This window comes from Cnephaeus nilssonii, assembly GCF_951640355.1.
Source record: "Cnephaeus nilssonii genome assembly, chromosome: 2".
Taxonomy (NCBI): domain Eukaryota; kingdom Metazoa; phylum Chordata; class Mammalia; order Chiroptera; family Vespertilionidae; genus Cnephaeus; species Cnephaeus nilssonii.
In genome coordinates, this window is record NC_137073.1 from 104,862,877 (window position 1) to 104,878,839 (window position 15,963).

The following is a 15,963-nucleotide window of genomic DNA, read 5'->3' on the forward strand; positions in this document are numbered from 1 at the left end:
GGTGAGAAATAGTCCATTTACTGTGCAGCATTATGAATACTTCTTTTTATCTGTCTTATTTCCCAGATGATTGGCCCATTGTAGAGGAACGGTAGTCCATTAATGATAGGTACAGATGGTGTCCATCTGGTACCCATGTTTGACTCTAAAATGGGGGCATAAGGATACTCTGAAACATTAGACATTCAAAGTCAGATCTGATCTAAAAGCTCAAAGAAAAAGTTATTTGATCCATTCTGATTTTTATCCCTAGTCCTCATCTTATATTACAAATGAGCCAGAGGATACATTCTTTTCTGAAAAATTTTCTGAGTTGTATTTTTAAGTCTACAATCTTGTTCTAATACAAGGCAGCTAACAAATATCAAAATCATGCGTATCAACCAATGTTCCACTTTTGGCTTCTTTCAGAACTCTCTTGGCAATCACCAACAATGGAGACATCTTTTGAGGCTTTGGTTTTTGGTGTATTATTTTCACGTGGTCTGGATTAATTGGGGGACACATTGATTTGGTGTAACGCATGCTCTTATAGATGAAGAAACCAAGTTCCATAGAGGCCATGTGCTTGATCAAAGCCCCATAGAAGATGTGCAGCATATTTGTTCACTCGCATACCTTGGATAAGTGTGCAAAAATGGAAAATAATCCAATATTCTGATGGAAGGCTTAAAAAATATGCACCCACACATTTCTCATTAGTTAAGGCTCCTTGCATTTTTATTGTGCTTAGGATGGATAATATTGGCCATATAGCAAGTATTTCACAAATAGTTATGGAAAATATAAATAAAGTAAAAACATACAGAAAAATCACATCCTTTAGTGAACACTTACCAATCACTTCTAAACCTCACTAATTATCTCTTGTTAACACTAATGAACCTGAATTACCAGGAAAAGACTCAGTTTCAGTAAGTGTCTTTTTTCTATGTAGAGAAGACTTGAAAATGATTAAAAACTTTAAAACTTGTTCACTTAAACATGTAAGGAAATTATATTGAAAGCTCATTACATTGTAAATTTTTTGTAATAAAGCCAGAATGATATGGACTAAATCTCCAAGCTTAAAAGTCCATTAAGATAAATATGTTAAATGGTATGATAGGTAATGATTTAAGAGATTATTGTGATAACTCTTTCAAGTTTGAAATACAGATAGTGAAAAAATTCTATTGACAATTGGTCTATATACCACACTAGGATTAGAGAAACCCCTGCTATTTCATTGTGGTTTTGCTTCTTTGCTTTGTTGGTTTGTTGATTTGTTCTAGTATAATACAGCACTTTATTTTCATTCAGTAAGAGAAATTACTACCTACTTACAAATATGTAGGATATGCAATAATTTATTACTTTAAAAAGTAGCATCTCATTAGTGAGACTCTTAATCTCCCCAAATTTAAAATTTAGAAAGGATATCTAAAGACACAAAAATGCAATTTCATTCTGAACTATCTATCTATACTAATAAAAGCCTAGGTGGCCCTCATGCCCTCGTGCCATGCCTTCACGTCATCACAAGATGGCCGCCCCATGTTGTCACAAGATGGCTGCCACAAGATGGCTGGCAGGGGAGGGCAGTTGTGGGCAATCAGGCCGGCAGGGGAGGGCAGTTGGGGGCCATCGGGCCAGCAGGGGAGGGCAGTTGGGGGCCATTGGGCTGACAGGGGAGGGTAGTTGGGGGCTGGCAGGGGAGGGCAGTTGGGGGCAATCGGGTTGGCAGGGGAGCAGTTAGGCATCAATCAGGCCAGCAGGGGAGCAGTTAGGGGGTGATCAGGCTGGCAGGCAGAAGTGGTTAGGGGCAATCAGGCAGGCAGGTGAGTGGTTAGGAGCCAGCAGTCCTGGATTGTGAGAGGGATGTCCTACTGCTGGCATCCCTGGCAGTCAGACATCCCCCGAGGGGTCCCAGATTGAAGAGGGTTCAGGCTGAGCTGAGGGACAGCCCACCACCACTAGTACACAAATTTCGTGCACCAGGCCTCTAGTGTGTGTGTGTGTATATATATATATATATATATATATATATATATATATATATATATATATATATATATATATAAAAGGCTAAGTGTCCATCTATCTTACTGGTAGCTATGACATGCACTGACCACCAGGGGGTAGACGCTCAACAGCTGCCATGATACACACTGGCTATTTAAAAATAAATGGCACCACAGACCTGGCGCCAACAAACCAACACTCGGCTTCCCCCAAATGGAAGGCCCCACCACCACCCTGGAGTGACACCCTACCAAATCGCAGCCAATGCTGCCAAGACCCCATGGTGCAAAATGCAGCCTACATCCCAGCCTAGCCTGGAAAAAGTCACTGTGGGCACCGTGTGATGATGTCACATAGCAACATCCAGCTTCTTCTCCCTAGTGACTAGCCTCCTTGGAGTTTCTTCAGCCCAGGAACACGACTTGCTTTATAGCCAGGTGCAAACATTCGCACTTTAACCAAATGTCTGTGAAGCGTTTTCCTGTGCCTCATCTCATTTGATCCCCACAGAAGTCCTGGAGTAGGTAGATAGGAGACTCAGTAGAATCCTATTTTCTTTTCATTAGCAAGACAATGGAGATTTAGAAAGTTTAGAAACTTGACCCGACTGAAAAGAAGTAAGAAATGGTGAAACTTGAAAATGACTTCAGGTTTTCTCACTGCAGAATATAGTCAAACACCGCTACAGTTAAATATCTTACCCTTTTTTCTCCCTGTGTGAGCTATAATAATAATCTGCTTTGTGTTGATATTTACTGCTCTGTTGCTGACAATTACCCAAAAGAGAAGTTGGGGTGCTTCACTGGGCTGGAAAAAGGTTAGCTAAATCAGAAAGCAGGTCTAATTAAGCAGGTTTATCTATATACTAGAGGCCCAGTGCATGATTGAATCATGCACATGTAGGGTCCCCTACACACTTTCGCTTTTCGCGGTGGAGCTGGGTGCCTGTCTGCTGGTGCACCAGGCCTTTCAGAAGCCTCCGGCTCGGCTCTGGCCATTGAGAGGCACAGGGGGTGGTAGTCCCTCCCACTGCGCCTCTCAACAGCAGGGTAGCCCCGCTCAGTGGCAGCGGATCCATGCCTCTCAATGGCCAGATAGGGCACCCCGAGTCCCGCCCCCCAGCCTCCCGCTGCCCAATCGTGGGTGTAGTGGAGTGATGGTAATTTACATGTTACTCTATTATTAGATAGGATAAAAAAGGCTAAGTTGACTCACGCATGCATGATGCATATAAAGCTCTCGCTGGCGCCAATGACACGCATGTGTTTCGATCTGTCATTGTCGATCATGAATTTGGTTGACACTTCTATTGTAGAGAAAGAGCGAATAGTGATATTAAAATATTTCTTCTAATTAATTTCCTTTCAATGTGCACCAGGACATTAATAGTTTTATAAAATCAAGATTTCTCCACTTTGCTTTCTCCTCCTCCCTAACCTACCACCAATGGATTTCGTGTACCTTCCTTACATCTCCTCCTTTGATTCTTTTTTTATTATTATTTATTGATTGGTTTTAGAGAGAGGAAGGGGGGAAAGAAGAGAAAGAGAAACATGGATTTGTTGTTTTACTTATTTATGTATTCATTGGTTGATTCTTGCATGTGACTTGACCAGAGATGGAACCAGCAAACTTGGCACACTCTAACCAGCTGAGCTACCCAGCCAGGGCTCCTCCTTTGACTCTTGCTGCAAAACTGCCATTCTCCAGAGCATTTTCTCCATCCATTGAGATTTTGCTTCCCGGTAATTGTCATAAGGTTGGCTCAAATAAACTCATAACACTTTTTCTTATGCCGAATGTTCTCTTGTTGGCAATATCTTATAAACAACATTACATAAGTTTCCACAATTAAAATAATCAATTATTTAAAAACCATAAACACAAATATACAACTGCTTACAAATTTATCTGATTTATTCCCTAAAGTATTTCCAATCTATGATTGGTAGGAGTTACCTACTAGGCCCTACACTGTTAATATAAAAATAAAATAAAAACTAACTGGAGAGTTTTAAGTCTTCTCACACTTTTTACTAACCAGATGCTTTCTCCCAAAATTGTAGTAATATTTTATTGAAGAATCATATCATGTTGATGGTGCCTCTACTCAATAGATATTTCTCTTTCTTCAGAAAATTATTTAATGATGTTTGCACTATTCTCACCTGCCTCTGTGAGAACCAACTCTACCTCCTTCTCAGAGTGGAAAAGAATACCAATATTTAAGATCTATCAGACTCCCTACCCCTCAAGTGGCTAAGATCATGCTGAGGGAGTTTTACACCTGTTTGCTCCCTCCTTCCTGATCACTATATGTTTAGGGAAAGGAAACATTTGTATGCCTGTGTTTTCAAAAGTAAAAGAGAATGAGCTTTCAAATTAAATGTCCTTCAAAAACAAATTTATCCACTTGAGCTTTGCCCACTGCCTGGGGCAACTGCAAACCAAAACAGGATGTTTTTCTAAAAGGAGGGGCTGGTTTACCTTACTTTCTCCTTATAAAGAGCTGCCACCCACCTGGCTGTTACTGTTTTGCTCCAGAAGAAGAACAATTAAAATTCAATTTAAGGCACTTAATTCTCCAAGTTGGAAAGTCCTTCAAAAAAACCTAAGAGATCTCAGGCACTCCTGACAACAGTTTTGTACAATTTCTGATGTTTTTTCATATCCTTTGCAAGTGCCTCCATCCCCAAATTGCTTGTATTCTTTCCTCCTCTTGTTAACAATGACTTAGGGCAGCTCCTGTTTAATTTAAGACTAATTCCTAGCGCTGTTTCTTCGGTACTCTGTAACCAGAAGTGTCTACTGAACCGGCACAGTACTCTCAGAGATAGATGTTATTATCTTCACTTTACAGAAGAAAAAAAATAAGATGTAGCAAGGGTCCTTGGGTTAACCAAAGAGAAAGGAAAGTAGGGAACCATACACACAAGATTTTTAAATGCTGAAAAACTCCTGGAAAAAAATGTAAGATTTACCCCCTTGCCCTTAGGGGTTCATTCCGTTGTGGGGTGTCCATAGAGTGGAACATTGTGCAGAGCCCTTACATGGCACGTCCTGCCTGTATGGCGGGAGGGGTGGGGGTGGAGGGGGGGGAAGCGCTGTAACCTCAGCAACACCTAAAACTTCTTGAGGGCTATGATCTCATTTGAGTAAATAGAAAGATGCCTATAATTAAAAAAAGATTTAGAATCTAGTTATAAGGCAGGCTTCATGATATACTCTGCAGTAGAAGAACAGATGTTTTTCTTATCCTTTCTAATTTTCATTTGTAATAATTTTTTCTGTTATTATTGTGGATGGGAAAAAAAAGGTTCTGTGGAAAGTAACCTCACAGGGTGAATCTGATTGTTAATGTCTAACGGGGCAGGTCATGGTGAGTAGTCACGCCCCAGGCTTATAACTTCTTTAGTTGCAAGGCTTACCTTTGCCTTAAGCAAGCCCTGTCCTTTGTTTCTGTGCATCTAGGCTCACACACCTTTGAAATAAGCACGACCACCCTCAAGAGAGCTCATGACCTGAACTATTCTGCCTGCTTTTTGCCCCTCTTATGTAATCTTTCTTAATTCCCAGTGGATAAAGGAGCTGCAGTCACTTCTTTGAAGCATCTATCTCAGTCTGTTGAGATCTTCCTTCCAGGCAAATCCTCTGTTTGACTCAAATTTTTCTAAAAATTCTCTACAGGTTTGGACGTTCTTGCTCTTACATTGACATAAAAGATTCCGGCCTTTGTAAAGGTTTAGGAGAGGGCCTTCAGGCTGGGCACGAAGAGTCACAAACCCTGTCGCCAAAAGCTGCTAGTGCTTCGGGTAAGAAGAACAAAAGTTTGCATCCTTCTTTCCTGGGATGCTGTCATCACCCCAAGCATCCCCACGCACATCTGCCAAACTGGAACTGTTAGCCAAGAGTTACTCTCTCCATGAGGGTCAGCAGAAAGAAGCCAGAGGGGACAGACATGGCAGATAAATTCCTTATAAAACAAGGAAAACCTGTAGCTGTCCCAGCCTGAAGGTGCAATCTAATTAGGAGTCAATAGCGGACCAGCCAGAAATTTTGTCAGAGACCCTGGGAGTGAGAGAGCTGCAGCAGTCCTGGGTAAGCCTTGGCTGAGTGGACACTGTGGCCATGGGCAGCGAGACTCAGAGCAACCCTACTGAAAGTAAAAGCCAAGCCAACGTCAGACCTGGCCCAACATTGGATGTGCTCCTCAGCCATACATGTATGTGCAGGGGGAGAAGCCTTATAGAGTCAGTGTTTGAGCATGACCTCTCTCCAAACCCTGGACCACGCAGATCCAAAGGTGACCCCCAGGAATTCAAGCTAAAGGGAATAAATAAACAGCAGACATATCAACCGTCCCATTCCACAACATATGTCAGACAATCTTTTTAAGGATTCTGTTCTTTCCATTCTAGTCTGTCTATACTTGTCCTAAGAATGCATATTTTTTCTCCATATTTTTTCAATCCAGAAATTCTTCCTTTTCATTTTTTATTTATGTTTTTATTCCTTTGTATTTCCTTTGTAATTTTATCTTTCCTCCCCTCAATTCTTCTTTCCTATCCAAAGTACTGTGTCCTTCTTTCTAAGATTTTTATCCTCTAAATATGCAACTAATATTGACTCCTGTATTATTTGCACACATGTAATCTTATTCATTCCCATAAAACCACCATTAATAATAAAAAAAATGATACCTTTTAAAGTTAATTTATTTGCCCAGAATCATTAAACTAGGTAACAGAAGTAGATTTGAACCCAGATTTCTTAACTCTAAGCCAAACTGTTTCTTCTACATCAAGATGGCAGATAAGAGGATTTGCTTGTTTGCTTGAATAAACATTAACCTAAATGTTTAATGACAATCTACTATGTGCTTTGGACTTTAAACACAGTGAGAGATCCAGTTATTTAATTTAATGTATATTGAGATCCTACTAAATAAAACTGTATAATGCACAGACCTTGGGGCTAAAAGAAAAATTAAAAAATTAAAACCCATATTCTCTCTTTCTTTTAAGGAGTCACAGACTACATAGTAAAGTTAGATATGCATGGAAAGAAAATAAGTGCCTGATATTAAGTAAGTGGGGAACGATGCCTTTAGATAATTAGAACCATGGGAATTCCATAGAAGAGGTCGGTCACTTGGAGCTAGAAGGTGGAAGAAAGGTGGATGGATCTGGGTTGGACCCTAAATGATGGTGGTTTGCAGGTGAGTGAAAAGCACAGAGATGACATTTCTAAGAAATGGAGTGAACAAAGATACAGAAGGAAGTACAAAGGCATACCAAGGGCTTTCTAATGATCCATGAAAACAAATAATGGTTACTACTGAGAACAGGACACAAAAATATTATTGAGCACTAAATTATTAGAGGAACTCTAAATCAATACGGAAGAATGCTGATACAAAATGCACCAAGTACCCTAAGCATATACAATAGCTAGCCAAATGCAGCAAAACTATTTTTAATATAGCTGAACTTTTGAACAACAACAAAAAATTCTCCATGTCAGAAATACAGAGAATTTTAAATCTGTAGCAAGTTGGTAATTACACCGTATTTGAGGCTTAGGGGCTGGGATGGTTAGTAAAATCTGAAAGAAATCTATGCCTCAATCATTGGGATAACAGCGACTTGGAACAGGCCATCTGAAGACAATAGTTCCTCCTCACCTGTTGCAGTTCTGCTTTTCACAGTTCCAGTTACCCATTGCCAACTATTAAATGTAAAATTACAGAACTAAACCATTTATAAGTTTTAATTTGCATGCTGTTCTGAGTAGCATGATAAATTCTCACATCATCATTCTCTGTCCCACCCAGGACATTCATTTTCTCTTTGTCCAGTGCATCCACACTGTATACCCTCCTGCCCATTAGTCACTTAGTAGTTGTCTAAGTGACTAATGGTTACCAGGCAAAAACTGTTGTGGTATTGCAGTGCTGTGTTCAAGTACCTGCAACCAAAACTATCCTTCATAGCAAGGCTATTATTTAAAAGTGAAGGAAAAATAAAGAGCTTCTCAGACAAGAAAAAAATTAAGGAGTTCATCACTGCCAAAACGGTATTATAAGAAATGTAAAGAAATTTTTTTAAGAAGAAGAATAAAAAAGGGAGAAACATAATTATAAAGAATAAAATGACAATAAATACTTGCCTATCAATAATCAGTTTAAATGTAAATGAATTAAATGCTCTAATCTAAAGACATAGGATAGCTGAATGAATAAAAAAATTAAGACCCACACATATGCTGTCTACCAGAGACCCACTTCAAAATGAAAGATGCACAAGACTAAAAATAAAGAAATAAAAAAATATATTAAATGGAAACAAAATAAGAATCTGGGGTAGCAATACTTATATCAGACAACATAGACTTTAAAACAAATGCTATAATAAGAGACAAAGAAGGACATTACATAATGATAAAGGAAACAATCCAACATGAGGATATAACCCTTATAAACATTTATGCAACCAACATAGGAGCACCAAATATATAAAGCAAGTATTGACAGACATAAAGGGAAAGACCAACAGTAATACAATCATAGTAAGGGATTTTAACACCTCATTGACATCAATGGATATATTTTCCAAACAAAAAATCAACAAGGAAACAGAGGCCTTAAAAGACACACTAGACCAGATGGATTTAATTAATATTTTCAGAGCATTTCACCCCAAAGCAGCAGAATACACATTCTTTTCAAGTGCACATGGGACATTTTCCAGAATAGACCACATGTTAGGACACAAAACAAGTCTCAATAAATTTAAGAAGATTGAAATTGTATCAAGCATCTTCTCCAACCACAATGGTATGAAACTAGAAATCAATTACAAGAAAAAACAACAACTAAAAAAACACAAACATATGGAGGCTAAATAACATATTACTAAAAAATGAAGGAATGAACAGAATTAAAATAAATAATCCAAAAATTTATATGGAACCACATAATACCCTAAATAGCCACAGCAATCTTGAGAAAGAAGAACAATGTTGGAGGTATCATGCTACCTCCTATCAAACTATATTACAAGGCTATAGTAATAAAAACACCATGATACTGGCATAAAAACACACACATAGAGCAATGGAACAAAAGAGACAGCCCAGAACTAAACCCATGTCTGTACAGCCAATTAATATTTGACAAAGGAGGCAAGAACATACTAGTACAATGGGTAAAAACAGTTTATTTAATAAATGGTGCTGGGAAAATTGTACAGATACATGCCAAAAAAACCCAACCAACAAACAAACAAAAAAAACTAGACCATCTTCTTACACCATATACAAGAATAAACTAAAATTGGATTAAATACTTAACTATAAGACTTGAAACCATAAAACTCCTACGTGAAAACATAGGCAATAAAACCTCTGACATTTCTCTTAGCAATACTTTTTTTCTTTGCTGTACCTCCTTGGTCAAGGGAAACAAAAGAAAAAATAAATAAACAGAGTGGACTACATCAAACTAAAAAGCTTTTGCACAGCAAAATAACCATCAACAAAACAAAAAGACAATCTACTGAATGGAAAAACATATTTGCCAATGATACATCCAATAAGGGGTTACTTCATAAAATTTATAAATAATTCACACAACTCAACACCAAAAAGAACTCAAATAATCCAATTTATGGCTCAATGGATAGAGCGTCTGCCTGCGGATTGCAGGGTCCCAGGTTCGATTCCTGCCAAGGGCACATGCCTGGGTTGCAAGCTTGATCCCCAGTAGGGGGCGTGCATGAGGCAGCCAATCAATGATTCTCCTCATCATTGATGTTTCTATCTCTCTCTCCCTCTCCCTTCCTCTCTAAAATCAATAAAATATTTTTTTAAAAAAAGAAAAGAAAGAATTGTTAAAAAAATAAATAAAAATAAAAATGGGCAGAAGATCTGAATTGACACTTCTCCAAAGAAGACATACAGATGGCTAAGAGATATATGAAAAGATGCGCAATGTCAGTAATCATAAGAGAAATGCAAATTAAAACCACAAGGAGATACATCACACCTATAAGAATAGGTATCATCAATAAATGAACAGGCAACAAGTGTTGGCAAGAAAAAAAGGGAACCCTCAAGCTGTTGGTGGGAATGCAGGTTGGTGCAGCTAGGATGGAAAACAGTATGGAGGGTCTTCAAAAAATTTATAATGGAAATACTTTATGACCCAGTGATTCCACTTCTGGGTATATATCCAAAGAAACCCAAAGCACTAATTCAAAAGAATATATGTACTCCTATGCGTTTTGAAGCATTATTTACAACTAGAGGCCTGGTGCACGATTTTGTGCATGGGTGGGGTCCCTCGGCCTGGCCTGAAATCGGGACCAATTGGGGCCATCTTACCCAGTCCTGATTGGGGCCAATGGGGGCCGGCTGGCTGGGGAGGGACAATGGGAGGTTGGCCGGCCAGCCGAGGAAGGTGTATGGGAGGGCTCCAGGGCAAGTCTCGTCCAGTCCTGATCAGCTGGGCCCCAGCAGCAAGCTAACCTATTGGTCGGAGCGTCTGCCCCATGATGGTCAGTGCTCATCATAGCAACTGGTTGAGTGGTCTACCAAATGGTCGACTGATCAGTCAGACACTTAGCATATTATGCTTTTATTATATAGGACTAGTGGCCTGGTGCATGAAATTCATGCACGGGGTGGGGGGCGGAGGGGAAGGGTGTCCCTCAGCCTGGCCTGCACCCTCTCCAATCTGGGAACCCTTGGGGGATGTCTGACTGCCGGTTTAGGCCCTATACCACAGGAATAAGGTCTAAACCAGCAGTTGGACATCCCTCTTGCAATCCGGGACTGGTGGCTCCTAACCACTCACCTGCCTGCCTGCCTGATTGCCCCTAACCACTCTGCCTGCCAGCCTGATTGCCCCCAGCTGCCCCCCACCAGCCTGCTTGCCCCCAAATGCCCCCCCCACTGGCCTGATTGCCCCCAACTTCCTCCCCTGCTGACCTGCTTTCCCCCTATTGCCCCCCTGCCGGCCTGCTTGGCCCCAACTGCCCCCCCTACCAGCCTGCTCACTCCCAAATGCCCCCCCTGCCAGCATGTTTGCCCCAAACTGGACCTCCCACTGGTCTGATCATGCTCAACTGCCCCCCCCCTGCCAGCCTGCCTGGCCCCAACTGACACCCCCCTGCTGGCCTGCTTCCCCCCCTGCTGGTCTGCTCACCCTCAACTGATCCCCCCGCCTGCCTGCTCGCCCCCAACTGGCCCCCCTGCCAGCCTTCTTGCCCCCAACTTCCCCCACCACTGTCCTGATCACCCCCACTGCCCTCACCTTCTGGCCTGATAGCCCCGAACTGCCTCTGCCTCGGCCCTGCCACTATGGCTTTGTCTGGGTGGCAGCCATGGAGCCGGCTGGGGTGACCAAGGAAGCCAATCCTCCCACCCGCTCCAGCCGGCTCTGTGGCTCTGGCTGGCATCGCCTTCTTTGTCATGTCAATTTGCATATTCCCTCCTTATTGGCTATAGGCGCTGCCATCTTTATCGTGAAATGACGGTTAATTTTCATATTACTCTTTTATTAGATAGGATAGCCAAGATACAGAAGCAACTCAAGTGCCCATCAACAGATGAGTGGATAAAAAAGTGATGCTACATATATACAATGAAATATTACTCGGTCATAAAAAAAGAATGAAATCTTACTATTTGCAACAGCATGGATGGGTATTATGTTCAGTAACATAAGCCAGTCAGAGTAAGACAACTATCATATGATTTCACTTATACATGGAACCTAAAGAACAAAATAAACTAATAAACAAAATTGAAACAGACCCATAGATACAGAGAACAGACTGATGCTTGCCAGAGGGAAGGGGTGATATACTGGGTAAAAAAGGTGAAGGGATTAAGAAGTAAAAATTGGTGGTTACAAAATAATGATAGGGATGTAAAGTACAGCATAGAGAATATAGTCAATAATATTGTGTAACTATGTATGTTGCCAGGTGGGTACTGAAAATATCAGGGGGAACACTTTGTGAAGTATCTGATTGTCCAGTCACTATGCTGTACACCTGAAACTAATATAAAATAATACTGAATGTAAAATATAATTGAAAAATAAAATTTGTAAAAAATAGATACATCAAATAAATAGCATCATAAGAACAATTTGAAAAATAATCTCCCTAAATCTTTCTTGGAAAATTATGTTAAAAAGCAACAAATACATACAAAGAATAGAATAACATATTTATATATCAATCTAATAATTGTATGTGGGATTTTGTATCTTTTTTTTTATATTTTATTGATTTTTACAGAGAGGAAGGGAGAGGGATAGAGAGTTAGAAACATCGATGAGAGAGAAACATCGATCAGCTGCCTCCTGCACACCCCCTACTGGGGATGTGCCCGCAACCAAGGTACATGCCCTTGACCGGAATCGAACCTGGGACCTTTCAGTCCGCAGGCCGACGCTCTATCCACTGAGCCAAACCAGTTTCGGCGGGATTTTGTATCTTAAAAATAATTTTTTTTTCAAAAATTAAATCTATTAAAAATTGATAAAATGCCAGAATAAAAGGAGGTTTTAACAAAACCAGAGATACACTATCATGCAGGTCATATGTTAATATATAAAATATAGCTAAAAGAAAAAGCTTACTATATTTCCCTTAAAAAAATTCTAAATGAATATGGGTTGAAAAGTGAAGCAGTTCAGAACAGGACTCCCCAAGGTGTGCCACTTCTGCATGGGGGTATTTTGAGCTGAAGGCCATGGAGATCCTGCAAGTCCAAGAAAAACTTGTTCCTCTCCCTTAAAGAATTTCAATTGAGGCCTTGCCCGTAATAAGTGTTATCACCGGAATGATTTTTCCTGACCTATCGATAGCGAGTTCAAATTTATTATTATTGAACATGTGCTCTTATCGTCCCGCACATGACCTTCCCTTCTGAAGCCCCAAGGTGCTTACTTCATCCTTAGCTCAGCATGACCTCTATACCTCATCTAAACTTCCTCTCTCCGAACCTCTCATGTATATGGGGGTCTCTGATTCTCTCATGTATATGGGGTTCCTATATGTATGTATGTAGTTCTTTTGTCTTGCTAATTTGTCTCGTGTTGATTTAATTATTAGACCTGCTGGAAGAACCTAGGAGGGTAGAGGAAAATTTCTTTCTCTCCCAACAAAAGTAATTAAGAAAGATATTGTCAACTACCTAGAGATGTAAAATACTGGAAATGGTACAAAATAAAACTCATGGGATGCATCTAAACCATTATTTTAAAAGGACATTTATAGCCTTAAATAAATACATTAGGGGAAAAGAGACAAATAACAATCCAGCATTAAATGCAAGAGGCTAGAAAAGAAAAACTCAGTAAATTCCATTTAAATAGTAGCAAAAAAATAATAAGAGTGGAAATAAAGGAAAAGAGCAAATAAATATTACAAAGGAAAAAGAACATAACTACAGATAAAGACATAATTAAAAAATATGAGGGAATTCTACAACCTACTTCATGCCAATAATTTTGAATTCTTAGATAAGAAAAATAAGAAAGGCCACTCAATTTATTTTTGAGACGTGTATAAACCTGATATTCAAAGAAGAATTAAATATCAACTATACTTGTGCAAAAATCCCAAATAAAACAGCAAATAGAATTCAAAAATGTGAATAAAAAATCATGACCAAGTGGGTTTCCCAAATAATGCATGGACGATTCTTAATTACAAAATCCATTATTCTAAGATACCACATGAATGGATTAAAATGGAAAAATCCTATGACCTTGTTAATGTTTGTTATATAGCATTCAATAAGATTACTCATTTAGGATTAAGAAAACAACTAAAAAAAATCTTAATCAACTAAGAACAGAAACACTTAAAGATTGCATTTAATGGTGAAACCTTAAAAGCATTCCCAGTAAAATCAGAAAGGATTCTTTGAGGTACTAATTAGACCAAAAAATCAAATCAAAACAAAACAAAACAAAAACCCCAAACGTTAAGAAAACTGGACTTAAAGATGAAATAAAGGGGCATTTCCTTTTCTCAGTAGCTCTGTGAATGGGTCGCCCACACTCAGTCCACCTACAGACTTTCTTTTGAGGGCAATGGGATTAGTGTGAGGTTTAAGCACAAAACAAGCAATTGAGATCTCGCCTTTGTTTAAAATATTTCCTAGGCAAGACGGTAAAGAGGGGCAGGAGCTCCACCAGCCTGTTTGAGAGCCAAGCCCCCTGCTTAAAACCTCATGAACTCTTTGGGTGATCAAACTCGCAGCACTAATAAGTTAGGCCGGGTAACATAAGTCCCCGACATAAAAGTTTTTCAATTTTAAAAGCTTTTTTATGGCCATTAAACATTTCAGACAAATACTCATTATGAACTAATTGGTAGCAAATGTTAATTTGAAAACTTAAGCTGGCTTTGGGTTATAGTGGTTTGGTTTTTGAGACTTAAAAACTAAAATAATGAGAAAAAATTGTGTCAGCATCTTTTTCATGCTTAAAAATTTTAATCAGCGAAACCTATTGTTCTTTAGATGGCAAATCTGAATAAAATAAGCCTTCTCATCCCCGTGCTAGGGAAGCCCCTCTAAATTCTTATTACCCCTAAGATAATTTCTCCTGATGGGTGAAATCTCTACATCTGCTGAGACATGTTTGTGAAATTCTCTTTAAGTTTTGAAATCTTGAGGATTAAAACAAAGATTTTCTATAGAGATGTCTACCCATTCTTAGGATTCCTATACCTTTTTCTGCTTTTTCTATTAAAAAATATAGGAAGCATCGTAGTATGGACTAATCTATATATCTCAGTAATTAATTTCTTCCTTACCTAATAATACTGGACAACTCAGGCTGCAGGATATTTTTTTCTTTCATTGACTCTACATCTGTTTTTCTTACATAATAATGCTCTCAACATCTATCAATTTTGTGGGACAGGGAAGGGGGGACACCAGGCCCAAACCAGTCAGCTTACACCATATTTTGCCCACACAAAATGCCCTCCTTGCCATTTCCATGCTTTCCTACAAGCCTTTACTCTGCTACTCTATTCTTACCACTTAAATCTTGGCTTAAAACACATCTTCCTAAAGGCCAGCTTTTATCAGTTTTACTTAAGCTGATTACTACTCTATATTTCCCAATTTAAAATCTTACTTATAAATTTTGACTGTCATATATATTGGTTGAATATATACATTTTGCTTTTGTATATTCTATCACATCTCAAGTTTGATAAATGAATTGTGCTTTCTTTCTCTCTTTTATTCCTTTCCTCTTTCTTTACTTCCTCCTTCTTTCCTTTTTTTTCCTTCCTTCCTTCCTTCCTCTTTTTCTTTCTGTGTCCCTCTCCTTTTCCCTCCTTTCTATACTTATTTTATTTCTAGAACTGAAGATTCTTTATAAACATTTGGCCAACTACAAATTAAATTTTTGGAGGTATTATAATATAATTGATTAGATTATGTGTGAAAGTTGGCCATATATTATTTAGAGGCAATGTAAAAAAAAGAAAATAAGTTCTAACCTGTCTGTTTCATGGTTTAGCTTTTTCCTGTATATGTTTGTATTTTTACCTAGGGGAACAGTGCAGCATGCTGGTTAAGTCAGAGTTTGATGCTGTACCATGAGTGTTCAAATCCCAACACAATCACTGGCTGGGTGACTCTGGCTAAGTTACATGACTTCTCTTCAACTCAGTTTTTCTATCTGTAAAATGGGAATAATCATAGCATCCCTCTCATAACATTGCTATGGGAATTTTAAAAAATTAATGTATATAGGGTACCTGATATAAATGCTACACAAGTTTAACTACAACAGCTTAAGAGTACCTTGTCCACACATCTAAACTCCAAAGAACTCCGAAACAAAATGGTCTCTCATGACTAATTTGCAAGCACTGAACTTAACTATCAGGAGACCATTTATAATATTTCTTATATAAT